The following is a 14,968-nucleotide window of genomic DNA, read 5'->3' as shown; positions in this document are numbered from 1 at the left end:
GTCAACATCTTGGAAATCTATACAGATTACAACCACCGTATCCCAGTCCAGTTAAGTCTTGTGTCTTTTGAAATATAATACAAACTTCCGTCCTATTAGTTCAGAAACGACGCAATAGGGGACAGAAGAGTCATTTGTGAGAAGAGAGGGTTTAAGAGGAATGGGGATTGGCGGTGAAATGCACCGTGTAGGACGCATGCGCAGTAGGCGCGGCCGCAGCCGGCGAGAGGAGCGCAACCCTCGGGCGGCGCAGTTCGCCGTCGACAGCAGCGGCACGCGGACGTGGTGACACCCCGCTGCTGTTCGCCTCGCAGACACGACGAGGCGCAACTCTTCGGTCACGTAAGTAGCGCTTCTCAGCCGTGGAACTAGTGTGCTAACGCGCACCCAGTATTTGTTTGTGGTGGACTGTGGAGGGACGAGGGGGGCATATCTATTCACTGTCTAGTAATTTAATTTTTTTCTGATTGTTTTTCCTTCTTTTTCATCTTGACTTTAGATTCTTAGCCAGATAAAAATAGTTCTGATTGGTTTCAAGTTTCAAAGGATAATTTCGTACTGAAAAATTCTAATCTTCCTGCTATTCGTAACTTTTTCCATCGTAGTGGACAAGAAATAGGACCCATACGCCGCTGAAACTCTAATAGCAATATTTCGTATTGTATCAGCAGTGTTCAGGTAATTCAAGAAGGAATACAGAACCGCATCAATTGGAATATCATGAACTATCGTTCAAAGGCATTTTCTATATTTCAGTGTATTTTCTATATTTCAGTAGTTAGTAACACGACAAAAGTGGCATTTGTGAATGTGAAATTTTTCAAACTCAACCATGAGTTAATATATAATCCAGAATGCCACTGGAAATGATTGTTATCCCTATCTCCCATGTTCATGTCGCAGGTTCGAATCCTGCCTCGGGCATGGATGTTTGTGATGTCCTTAGGTTAATTAGGTTTAACTAGTTCTAAGTTCTAGGGGACTAATGACCTCAAAAGTTGAGTCCCATAGTGCTCAGAGCCATTTGAACCATGTTCACGTAAAATAACGTTCTTAGAAATTTCTCTACATACTCGGCATTATCCAAATCTACAGTCATCATGAATTTTCCTCTCATGTTAAGGTACACGTCGTTCCGTTCGTTCTTGCTAATGCCATCCATGGTATTCTAGTCTTAAAGTGTACGACAACATGTATCGACACAGCCCTTATTTAGTAAGAAGAAAATTCTTTAAATCTGAAGAACGAAACTCATGCCACATTTGTATCAGAATATAAAGCCTGGTTGTTGGAAAACCTGTGAAACAGAATTTGTCAAGTTAATAAATTTAAACAGTTGCAATGAAATCCAATTCCTACCTTCTCTGACAATTAAATTTTCTATTACTACAGTCAGAAATGTCAATATAACCTTTATAGTCACAACTCAGCGCTTTATGAGCGTTTGCTAACTGAGTGATAAAATTATAATTACCTGTTTTATTGACACTGACAGAGGTAGCGATGCGAATATTTGCGCTCCGCGCTATATCTTAAGCGTACATATCCTGTTGCTGTTATCAAATGTCGATAATTTCAGGTACCTGATTATTTGAATTCATTTGTAAATTTGAAGTTAAAAAACCATATAGAGTCCATGATTATGTAAAAGATATCTGATATCTGGTGCTTTCTGCATTGTAGCTCGAATTTATGGCAGTGTAATGTGTTGGTGTGTTCTTTGCTAAGGTCTTTAGTCAATCCGATGAGGACAGAGATTCAATAATAGAAATGCTTCTCGAGAACGCACGTCTTCGTATCGGAGGCAATTTACATATGTCATTGCGGTGGTGCTGGACCGGGAGATGGCCGCTTCGGTGTCAGATGCTGAACGACATCGTTACTAAAAGTACTTTGCTGGTAACAGTGCATTTATAGTCTGGAATAAATAACGTACTTCTCCACACCGTTCCATGGAATGAGAGTATATGGCACGGTTTTCAATAATCTGTCCATCGAATGGTGACGTAGAATGTGACTAAATATGAAACTAATGCCATATATATATATATATATATATATATATATATATATATATATATATATATATATATATATATATATATAAGGTATGTATGAGGGTGTGCTGGAAAGACTTCCAAATTTTCTTACGTGAAAACACTTTATGCTTTTTAAACAAAACTTTATTAACCTTCTGCATCTTTATTCTTCGTTTTTACATATTCATTTCTCAGCATAGTCACCTTGGCGGCGAACACGTTTCTCTCAAAGACCCGTTTGTTGATACCATCACTGTACAATTAGATTGTTTAACATTGTTGACAAACCCATAACCTCACATCTGCTTGAACCGCTTGATCACTATCAAAGTGAAGTTCTCGAAAGCATTCTTCACGTTTTGAAAACAGATGATAATCGGATAGGACCAGTTCGGGAGCAGTTGAGGATGGTCGATGACAGTGAACTCAAGGCGTCGTACTGTTGCAGGTGTCGCGGCACTGTGTGGTCCGGCATTATCGTGCTGAAGGAAAGGGTGCTGCATCGGTGGACGGTCTATTAGAATTCGAAACTCGATTACTGCAAGCCGTTCCTCTCGCACCGACATGTTACTTTACACACCGCCGTGTTACGAACTAAAGTTTGGAACCCTCTAGCGGCAGAGTGCTGCAGATATGTAGACATAAAAAATAATGATGTAGAATGTTAATAAGCCAACGCCCTTGCCACAGTGGTAACACCGATTCCCGTCAGATCTCCGAAATTAACCACTGTCGGACTGGGCTAGCACTTGGAGGGTGACCATCCGGTCTGCCGAGCGCTGTTGGCAAGCGGGGTGCACTCAGCCCTTGTTAGGCAAACTGAGGAGCTACTTGATTGAGAAGTAGCGGCTCCCGTCTCGGAAACTGATCTACGGCCGGGAGAGCGGTGTGCTGACCACATGCCCCTTCATATCTGCATCCAGTGAGACCTATGGATGAGGATGACACGGCGGCCGGTCGGTACCGTTGGGCCTTAAAGGCCTGTTCGGGAGGAGTTTAGTTTAGAATGTTAATAAAGTTTCTGTTTGAAAAGCTTTGAGTGTTCACATGAAGAATTCGGAGGCATTAGTTTTTAGCCCGCTCTCTTACAGATAATGCGAACGGCGTGTGACCACGCAAACATTACCTAACGGAAGTGCTTATAGGCTGCAAAACACGCAAGTGGTCTTCAGTAATACTCACATCCGGATTCAAAGAGGTAGAAGTGCTGCAATTTGAGAGCTTGTAGCTAAATCGTAGGAGGTGAAAGTCCGTCCCATTAATATATTTACAATCCTACGCTTAATATTAGCTGACTCCAACTAGGGCTACGCTGAAAAATGTGTGACGCCTTTTGACTGCCTCAGTAGAATTCAGCCTGTAGCAAGTATCTCACCTGCGTAGGTACAACTAAATGCAGCTAACTGTAATACTACGTTATACGGAGTGTATTCGGCAAAGACACGGCGTAAGCGATGGGTAAGGCTTAGGGATGATTTGTGCGATTCACATTGTGGTACCGTGTTGTTGTATTAACTGTCATTAGTAAGGATTATCGATAATGGTAGAGCACAAAACTGTGACGACGCTGACCTCTGATGTCCACAAAACGTTAGACTTTAATAGACACATTATATTACACAAAAGTCCATTCCTTTTCCACTCTGAATAATTCAGTGCAATAGACGACGTTTCCAAGCTTTCGAAGATATTTGTTTAAATGTAACTGGTGGTCATCGTCGAAACTAGAGATTCTTACTGCAAAATCGTGAAAAGTAAAACTTCTCTAACAATGAAGACATTCATACGATTGTCAATATCCACTAACTTTGTTATGAAATGAAGTTAATCATAGCATTGCCTGATCAGTTTGGGTAAGCTTTTGACCGAGTACCTGTTAATATAATGAAGTTCGTGAAAACTTGCATATGACGCAGATATAATACCTAGTATTAACAAATCCTAACGACTGTGTGTAACGAGCTACAATCTCTGACAGAGACTGCAACCGTTGTGATAATCTTTCTCGTACGGTTTAGTAAAGCAACGGTATCGGAGCATGCCGCAACGTCTGAATCGATCCTACAACTTTTGCAGGTGTTCCCGTGTTGCTGAGAGACTGGGACTTCCAGGTGAACAGATATCTGTAAACTTGCTGTGTACTATGAGGACGGTGTATACCACAAAAAATAGTATAACACTATCGACTTCCTGCAGCTCCGCACTGGTAACACTAGTAAGTAGAGGCCACGACGTTCAGATCAAGGATTTATCTCAAACATCATACAATTTTAGAAATCCATTAGGACAACATAATGTGCAAGTAGTATGGTGTACCACTTGGGCGATTTCCGAGAAGTCTGCAGGATACGTTACACGTGTCAGTGATGTACCAATTCATTCCAAACTTGATCACCAGCTGATGGCGGTGAAACGCTGGTTCGAGTCCCACTCATCCTTTTTTTTTTTAGTTTATATTTCTTCAGCACTGAAGAGCCAAAGAAATTAATACACTTTCCTAATATCGAGTAGGGACGAGCACGCAGAAGTGCCGCAACACGACGTAGCAAGGATTCGATTAACGTCCGAGGTGGTTCAAAAATTGTTCAAATGGCTCTGAGCACTATGGGACATAACTGCTGAGGTCATCAGTCCCCTAGAACGTATAACTGCTTAAACCTAGCTAACCTACGGACATCACACACATCCATGCCCGGGGCAGGATTCGAACCTGCGACCGTAGCGGTCGCGCGGTTCCAGACTGAAGCGCCTAGAACTACTCGGCCACTCCGGCCGGCTCTGAGGTGGTGCTGGATGGAATTGACACCATGAATCCTGCAGGGTGGTCCATAAATACGTAAGAGGACGAGGGATGAAAATCTGCCCTGAACAACACATTGCAATGCATCCCAAATATGGTCAATAATGTTCGTGTCTGGAGAGTTTGGTGACCAGCGCTAGTGTTTAAACTCCTAAGAGTGTTCCGGGATCTACAGTGTAGCAATTCTGTGTGTGTGGGGTGTCACATTCTCCTGCTGGAATTGTCCAAGTCCGTCGGTCAGGACTGGACGCAGGTGGTCAGACAGGATGATCACGTAGTCTCAGGGGTCTCATATCGTTCCAAATGCACGTGCCCCACACCAATACAGTCTCCACCAGCTTCAACAGTCCCCTGCTGATATGCAAAGTCCATTGATTCAAGATGTTGTCTGCGTAGCCGTACATGTCCGTCCGCTCGATACAATTTGAAACGAGACTCGTCCGACCAGGCAACATGTTTCCAGTCATCAACAGTCCAGTGTCGGTGCCGATAGTCCCAGGCGAGACGTAAAGCTTTGTGTCGTGCAGTCATCAGCGGTATACGAGTGGGCCTTCGGCTCCGCGATGATGTTTCGTTGAGGAAGGGTTGCGCTTCTGTCTCGTTGAACGATTCTCTTCACTCGTCGTTAGTCCCGTTCTTGCAGGATCTTTTTCCGGCCTCAGCGATGTTGGAGATTTGATGTCTTACTGGATTCCTGATATCCACGGTACACTCGTAAAATGGTCGTACGAGAAAATCGCCTCTTCTTCGCTACCTCGGAGATGCTGCGTCTCGTCGCTCGTCCGCCGACTGTAACATCACGTACTGACTAACTTAAATCTTAATAATCTGGCATTGCGGCAGCAGTAACGAATCTAACAACTGGGCCAGATTCTTGTCTTCTATAGCAGTTGCCGACCGCAGCGCCGAATTCTGCCTGTTTACATATCTCTGTATTTGAATACGCATGCCTACACCAGTTCCTTTGGCGCTTCATTGTATTTTCATATTTATTATAACTGCAAAGTAATGTGATGAAAAAACACATCTATTGCATGAGCTTTTATTGAATTTCCTATGTCATTTTGTTGTTTGTTGATTTTTACTATTACAAAAAATATTACATTTACAATTGTCGCCAAGTAAACGACCAAACGCATAAAGTTTTCCTGAAAATGGATGTCTCTTGTTATTTCGGAAATTTCTTATACCGGCAGTCGGGTAACGTACCGAGAACTGCTTCGCACCTGGATTCTTCGATCTACAGACGCGGGTTTCAAAGACGAGGGACAAGCTAGGAAAGCCCAGGGCAAAGATCGATAAATAAGGTTGTAAAAACTTTAACAATACAATCAGTTACAATATGCTAGAGTATGCGGGCATGTACAATTAATCTTCGGAACAGACTTAACAAGCTGCACTATGATATTTTTCATACAAACACGGAAAACATAAAATGGCGTCTGTTTCATCGAATGTATGCAGTTTTCCAGCATGCAGAAGAAAGCTGCGGAGATTGTGAGGAGAAACAAGGCTCTGTGAAAATTTGATAAAATTCGTTCTTCTGACAGTTTGGATGCAAACCATTCGTAACTCAACATTTTCGTAAATATCGGCGTCGAAAAATGGTGTTGAACAATAGAATGTATTTTAACAGCATCTTCACGAGAATCAATTTTAGTTCGTTCCAGACATCTTAGTCGCGCTCGCTGCACCTCCCTGTTTTTACCTACCAAATATGATCCGAGGTACTACAATCACGAAGGAAAATTGGTTCTAACAACACGCTCAGAAACATTTTTACAATCTAAATGCCATCTCCCAAACTCCATTCCAAGAAATGGAAAGTACTGACAAAAATTTATGCAACTTTTCCTCCTTTTGTTGCCGTTTACCCTTGACAAAGTTAGTGACGATACACCTACGAATGACATCAAAGGGTTTATGTGGAATTCTGCGAACGTTCTCTTTCATGCTACATTTTCAAACAACCGAAGAAACATGTAACTACACTGAAGTATTGTTTGAAATTCCAGCCATTGGCGCAACCTCTATTATTTGATGTTACTATTGTCAAATATACGGAAGGCGAATGTAGAAAAACCAAACATAGAATTTCTGTAGAATTCGACGAATATTGGCTCTCTTACTCCGTTTCAATGCAGCGGTAAAAAAACAAAGACGGATTTTTTTCTGAATGGCGTTTCCCCCGTTCCCTGTCATTTACGTCAGCCAATTATGGAGACGGTACACATTCAAAAGGCATCAAAGAATTTCTGCTAAATTCTGTGAACATCGTCTCTGTAGCCACGTTTACGAATAACAAAACTAGAATATACGTTACAGTGAATTATTGGTTAAAATTTAATTTATTTACGATTCCGTTGTTCTTGGCTCTTTGCCATAGTAATACAGACAATGGACCATCTACAATAAACAAAGTTTCTGCAGAATTCCGCGTATCACATGGCTGTGTAAGGTAGGAAATAACCTACCACGTTTCGGGAGTTAACGATCAATAGAAAAATGCATATAACTATTAATTTACATTTTGATTTGCGACATTTTGCGTTAGAATGCTATTTCCATTTTCAAATTTCCGTCGGAGGAAGTAGTAAACGAGAATACGTTAGAATATCTCGTGTAGAAAGCAGTAACAACACTGCCATGTGTTATGAGTTGCTGGCCGCTGTGGCCAAGCGGTTCTAGGCGCTTCAGTCCGTAACCGCGCTGCTGCTACGGTCGCAGGTTCGAATCCTGCCTCGGCCATGGATGTGTTTGATGTCCTTAGGTTAGTTAGGTTTAAGTAGTTCCAAGTCTAGGGGACTGATGACCTCAGATGTTAAGTACCATAGTGCTTAGAGCCATTTGAACCATTTTGTTATGAGTTGGTCTGGAGTCGCCTTTACATACCTGAACTACTTATCTAAGCGCATTTACTCCACGAAAGAATGTCAGTTTCAAGCACCTAATTAGTTAAATGGGAACTCTGTTGCAGCCGGTGACGTCTTAATTATGAGACACAAATACGAAGTGTGGGTTGTCGACACTAATGTATGTGCCTGCCGCCGAGGTTCGTAAGAACCCGATCTGGAGGTAGTTGGCTCGTATCTTGGGGCTGTACCAAACTGTAGTCACTAAATTTCGGGCATAATGGAGGGTAAATCCTTGTAATGATATCCTACCAACTAATCTAATGGAACGGAAGAAAATCGGAGTTAGACATTGTGTCGACGAGGTGGATCACAAACTGATTGAACAAGGAAGAAGGACATGGAAAGGCGTTTAAGGATGGAATAGGAAATAGATAATCCTCATACCCTACAATGGTATCATTTCGGTATTTGTTTTATTTGCCCACTTTTCAGTGTGAAGTTCGCAATACACATCATGGGCTCCTGCCTCTTACTGAAATATAGGCTTCCTGTTAACAGCACCTTTTCCTCTTTGTTGTACACCACACGAACAAACATCCTGTCATCTACAGAGGACATCTAGAGAAAAGAAACGCACTGCACTCGTTAAATACTGCTAACTATTCATGCTATAACATGACACGGTTGTGTGAACATTTTGTGGAATTCTAGGATCCTATCATGTTTTAGTGTATACTCAAAGTCAAATCCTCTGCCGCTTTTAAGGTCTCTTGGAGGACTGCTGAGACCCGTCAATGCATTATCCAGCCCCCCCCCTTTTGTACCTCATTTTACCGTTCAGGGTGGTGGGTCTCCACTGATGAGACAAAACAGAATACCACCTTCTTCAGAGCTGGTTGGTCCACATTTGGAACGCAATATAGCTGCGATTCTGAGTACCACCAGAAGTCTATTCACAGATCACTCAATTAAATTACGGGCCGATGGTCTGTCCGCGCGTATTTGGCGCCCGATAGCGTCACAGATGTTGCCCATCAGATTCAGTTCCGGTGAACATGTTGTCGAAGAGATTGTGAGTTCACTATCATGCTTCTAAAACTACTGTATCACTTCTCTGGCCTTATGACATGGACAGTTGTCATACTGAAATTTGCCATGTGGAAGATAGTAGCATGAAAAGACGGAAGTGGCCTGCAGCTGATACTCAGCCATAGATTGCTACTACAGTGCCATATTCCGCATAGCACAATACTGCCCCCCCCCCCCCCCCCCTTCATACGTCTTTGGCAAGGTGTATGTTCCTAGCAGCCGTCGCATTCGAACACGATTATCCAACCATATAACACAAAAAAGTTAATCCTCCGATCACGCGATGAGTTTCCACTGATTCACGGTCCTGTCTCGATGATCCCCTTCCCCGTACAGATCGTCTCCAGCCGAGTCCCAAGTTCAACTGTCGTCAGATTTGCTACTGATCGCTGCCCTGTCTTGCTTTGCAGACCGGACCAGCCTCTGACCTCCGACGTCCAACGACTATATCGTACATTCGTGATTTCACCTTCCTTGAATCTCATTCCGCAGATGCTCTTGACAGTAGAACGCGATCAGACTAACAGCTTCAACGTTTCGGAGATGACAGTTCCCGGGTCCGAGGGCATTTTGTCAGTCGATTATGGCAGTGGATTTTTCCATGTGCTCTTCTATCATCGCTAGAATTGTTCCCCATTCTACAAACTGTCACGTGCCCGCAGCTCCACCAAAATCTTGGGCCGCCCTCTAACGTTAACAACGCAAAATTCGAAAACTTAAATAATGTCTCCGTGACGACACAAGATAAAGAACAGGGAACATGACGAGTCACGTCGTTGCATACTAGAGCCAGTTTTTTAGGAAATATAGTACGGCTGACAAACTAATTTACAGCTCATCGAATCACCTGCAGAAATTTAAGATTGCTGAATTGCATGCAGTGGTGCATCGTGCCACCAAAGTGTCTTTTTGCGAACAGGAATACAAAACGAACTTGAAATTATCAAGTGCATTGAGAGATGTAACGGCTATCCAGTTCAGCCCGCTAACACACTCATCCAGCAAATGCAACATTAAGAACTTTTAGAATTGGTCTTCCAAATAGGCACCTTGAGGGTAGGATCTCCAAACGCCACAAAAATGGTTCAAATGGCTCTGAGCACTATTGAACTTAACATCTGTTAACATTTAACGTTGGGAATCACCACAGAATTCATCAACCGACCACGGCATAACAGCCCGGATAATTATAATGGACATGATATTTCCGGCCGTGAAAGTTTACATTTTAGTATCAGACGCCTCTATGGGGAGGAGATGTCAAGAGAAGTGCGACGCCTGGAAGGACTCCAGAAGAAGAGAGTGCAGCTTTTGTGTTCCCTCACATTCCTGTCTCGTTGCAGAGCCGTCGGCGTTATACCGAAGTTTCTGAAGATAAAGCGACTGTTCTATTCGGGAAAGGCACAACGCATTTTCAAACGGACTGAGGAGGCCTTACTGCGAGAGCGCATTCAGCAGACCCGACGGGACTTGGCAAGCACAAACTGTAAGTTAATGTCTCTCCATATTACGATCAGTAATAAACTGTGCAGCGGTGACTGGGATAAAATTGATAGACTACTGCATGATACGAGGGCAGTTCAATAAGTAATGCAACACATTTTTTTCTGAAACAGGGGTTGTTTTATTCAGCATTGAAATACACCAGGTTATTCCCCAATCGTTTAGCTACACAACACTATTTTTCAACGTAATCTCCATTCAATGCTACGGCCTTACGCCACCTTGAAATGACGGCCTGTATGCCTGCACGGTACCATTCCACTGGCCGATGTCGGAGCCAACGTCGTACTGCATCAATAACTTCATCATCCGCGTAGTGCCTCCCACGGATTGCGTCCTTCATTGGGCCAAACATATGGAAATCCGACGGTGCGAGATCGGGGCTGTAGGGTGCATGAGGAAGAACAGTCCACTGAAGTTTTGTGAGCTCCTCTCGGATGCGAAGACTTGTGTGAGGTCTTGCGTTGTCATGAAGAAGGAGAAGTTCGTTCAGACTTTTGTGCCTACGAACACGCTGAAGTCGTTTCTTCAATTTCTGAAGAGTAGCACAATACACTTCAGAGTTGATCGTTTGACCATGGGGAAGGACATCGAACAGAATAACCCCTTCAGCGTCCCAGAAGACTGTAACCATGACTTTACCGGCTGAGGGTATGGCTTTAAACTTTTTCTTGGTAGGGGAGTGGGTGTGGCGCCACTCCATTGATTGCCGTTTTGTTTCAGGTTCGAAGTGATGAACCCATGTTTCATCGCCTGTAACAATCTTTGACAAGAAATTGTCACCCTCAGCCACATGACGAGCAAGCAATTCCGCATAGATGGTTCTCCTTTGCTCTTTATGGTGTTCGGTTAGACTGCGAGGGACCCAGCGGGAACAAACCTTTGAATATCCCAACTGGTGAACAATTGTGACAGCACTACCAACAGAGATCTCAAGTTGAGCACTGAGTTGTTTGATGGTGATCCGTCGATCATCTCGAACGAGTGTGTTCGCACGTTCCGCCATTGCAGGAGTCACAGCTGTGCACGGCTGGCCCGCACGCGGGAGATCAGACAGTCTTGCTTGACCTTGCGGCGATGATGACACACGCTTTGCCCAACGACTCACCGTGCTTTTGTCCACTGCCAGATCACCGTAGACATTCTGCAAGCGCCTATGAATATCTGAGATGCCCTGGTTTTCCGCCAAAAGAAACTCGATCACTGCCCGTTGTTTGCAACGCACATCCGTTACAGACGCCATTTTAACAGCTCCGTACAGCGCTGCCACCTGTCGGAAGTCAATGAAACTATACGAGACGAAGCGGGAATGTTTGAAAATATTCCACAAGAAATTTCCGGTTTTTTCAACCAAAATTGGCCGAGAAAAAAAATGTGTTGCATTACTTTTTGAACTGCCCTCGTACCATGGGGAAGCGTATGTTGACGACGTCTAGTAGACAGAAGAAGAAGTTTGATAATTTGCTACCTAATCAGACTGTTCGGCATTTAGACGTTTCCCGGACCGTTATCAATTTGTCCAAACGTTCGTTATCTGACGATGAGACATCTGTGCTTGCCAAGGGAGGAAATTTTGCTGTTAGTCCGCGTTTTGTGCCCACGGAAGAAATTATAGCCAATGTAGAAACAGGAATTCGCAGTGTAGATTCTGTAACAGCTGAAGAAATCCGTATAGAAACTGTGAGAATATTAGCCAATGCAAAACCGCCGAAAAGTAATATAACTGTGGGTGAGAGAAGAGCTTTAAAACTCCTGAATGACGACGATAGTATTTTGGTTCTCCCAGCTGACAAAGGAAGCGCAACGGTGGTTATGGATGTGGCCGACTATCAGAGAAGAATTACGGATCTACTGGATCTGCAAGCATATAGGAAGCTGAATAAGGACCCCACTAACAACGTTCTCAGAACTGTGTCGCGGTTAATAAAAAAGTCCTCCATTGAAGAGAGTGTGCAGAAAGGTCTCTGCAGTTCGGTTGCGCTACCATCGAGGCTTTATGGATTGCCCAAAATTCATAAAGAAAATGTTCCGTTAAGACCGATACTAAGTGCCATTGGTTCGCCCACCTACTCGTTAGCCAAGTTTTTGACTACGCTGTTAAAACCACATGTGGGCCGTTCGGACTCGTATATAGAGAATTCGACACATTTCATCAGCAGATTGAATGGTATAGTGGTCCAGCCGGAGGACATATCGGCCAGCTTCGATGTGGTATCGCTGTTTACCATGGTTCCACTTAATGATGTATTGGAACAGCTGGATCGAATTTTTCCTGCCGATATTTTAGAGCTGTTTAAGTGTTGTTTGACGACCACATACTTCAAGTGGAATGAACAGTTTTATGAGCAAACGGATGGCGTGACTGTGGGAAGCCCCCTAAGTCCCGTAATTGCTAACTTCTTTATGGAGAAATTCGAAGAACAGGCCTTAGGTACTGCCAGCAAGAAACCAAATGTATGGTTCCGATACGTGGATGACACGTTTGTATTGTGGAGACATGGTAGGGAGGAACTAAGCCGGTTCCACGAACATCTGAACAGTATAAACTCAAGAATTCAGTTTACAATGGAGGAGGAGGTAGACGGAAAACTACATTTCCTCGATGTACTTGTATTTAGAAACGAAAATGGTAGTTTGGGCCACTCAGTGTACCGCAAACCCACGCAAACGGACCGTTATTTGCACCGGGATTCGAACCACCACCCACAACAGAAGCGGGCTGTTACCAAGACGTTAGCGGACAGAGCTAGAAATATTTGTGAACCTGAGTTACTCGACGCTGAGATGGAACATCTCCACAATGCACTAACGAAGAACGGATATTCGTCCGCCGAAATAAAACGTGCGTTGAGGCAGCCACGCAGAAATCATACTGACGTACAGGCTACTGCAAAATCTAAGGTTTTCCTGCCGTTTGTTAAAAATGTAACGGAAAGAATAGGGAGGATCTTGACGAAGCGGAATATTACCGTAATTTACAAGCCCACCAGGAAGATACAGGAATACCTTAGGCCTGCCAAGGACGCTCGCAAACCATTGGAAAAATCTGGAGTGTATAGGATCCCATGCAGCTGTGGTGATGTTTATGTGGGTGCCACCAAAAGAACTGTTTCTAAACGTTTGGAAGAGCACAAGGGAAATTGTAGAAGAGAAGAAACGGAACGATCAGCTGTTGCGGAGCATGCTTTCCAGCCAGGGAACCACAATATTCGTTTCGAGGAGACGAAAGTACTAGCGGCCACGAGCGGATACTACGAAAGGCTCTACAGGGAGGCAATCGAAATCGCTAAACACCCAAATAATTTCAACCGAAAGGAGAAGGGTGTCAAATTAAACGGTACATGGATGCCGGTGTTAAAGAATCATCGGTCCTCTAGAACTTAGAACTACTTAAACCTAAGTAACCTAAGGACATCACAAACATCCATGCCCGAGGCAGGATTCGAACCTGTGACCGTAGCGATTGCGCGGTTCAAGACTGAAGCGCCTAGAACCGCTCGGCCACCCCGGCGGGCAAGTGCCTAGAACAGCTCGGCGAAAAAGCCACATGGGCTCACATTTATCAGACTGAATGTAATGATTCCCAGTGCCTCTACATTGAACAGACGGAGTGCACTTTCAACAACCGATTCGAGGAACTTCAGGAACTTAAGAATTCTATGTCTACTTTGTTTATCCATCTGAAAGTTAACAGAAACTCTACTAGTGACATAAATACCAATCTGAGTATCCTTCATAGTCACTGCAAATGCCGCGTCCTTTAATTGTTAGAGGAAACAGAAATTATGTATAGCTTAAACGGAAACAGTTTAACAACCCTGAACGAGCAAACCACGTTGAAGCACATGTTGCTTCTAAATAATTATTCCTTTTGAAATAGCGTTCAGATATCACCAATGTTGTTCAAACTTTAGTCTCAAAGGGACTATAATACTCTTTCTGTCCCTTTAATCATATTTTTCAATCAGTACTATTTCTCATTGTGTATACTCAGTTGTTACTATATTTATTTGATTTTTATCCAAATTGTCAGTATTGGCTAATTTGTGACTTTTTAAAATTTTCAATTTCAGCTTTTATATCATTTTTAACAGATGGCTAGGCATTCTATCTATATGCCCAAGTTCATCACTTTTACATTTTTTTTTATATTTTGACGATGTACATGAAACCATCTTTTATTCAGTTACATATTATTTATACACCTTTTGTTAACTATTACACTAATCAGTGAGTCCTTACGCTATTCGCCACTAGATGACTTCACTTTCCATCGTATTACGGAGGCCGCTTGATTTCGTGAGCATCATTTCGTATCTCGGCTTGAAGTGCGTCTGTCCCCTCTCGGTGGAAGCTCTCTTACGGTATTCGTTGATTCTCTCTTAGTATTGTCCCCTATTTTCTTCCTTTGACCTCTCACTTTTCTTAGGTCATTTTGTTGACTGCTTGGTGCGACACCCGTGTTTCATCTGACTAATCTGGCCGTAGCCTCATCTCGTTTACTGTTGGAGAGTGAATTCCCACTATTATTATAACAAACAAGCGTAAAGCTGTATATAATCTCTTACTATAGTTCCTTCATATTCATTTTGCAGTCTTGTACATCTGAAACCGATCGCGGTTGAGCCAATGACACTATTTACAGCCGTAGCAGTTTATTTTTTGCTCCCATGAAGATCAGT

The 14,968-nt window shown here is 43.2% G+C and overlaps 1 protein-coding gene across 1 annotated transcript in view; it reads left to right on the top strand.

The window, feature by feature from the left end:
• Positions 1–264: 264 nt before the first annotated feature.
• The window catches only part of LOC124594448 (suppressor of lurcher protein 1-like), a 320,389-nt gene continuing 305,685 nt past the window's right edge, over positions 265–14,968 (top strand). The window contains exon 1 of the mRNA XM_047132824.1: positions 265–342. The gene's annotated coding sequence lies outside the window, so the exon portion shown is untranslated. The remainder of the gene's footprint in view (positions 343–14,968) is intronic.

Source organism: Schistocerca americana, chromosome 2 (assembly GCF_021461395.2).
Source record: "Schistocerca americana isolate TAMUIC-IGC-003095 chromosome 2, iqSchAmer2.1, whole genome shotgun sequence".
Taxonomy (NCBI): domain Eukaryota; kingdom Metazoa; phylum Arthropoda; class Insecta; order Orthoptera; family Acrididae; genus Schistocerca; species Schistocerca americana.
Note: the sequence above shows the minus strand (reverse complement) of the source record. Positions and strands in the feature narration are given on the sequence as shown.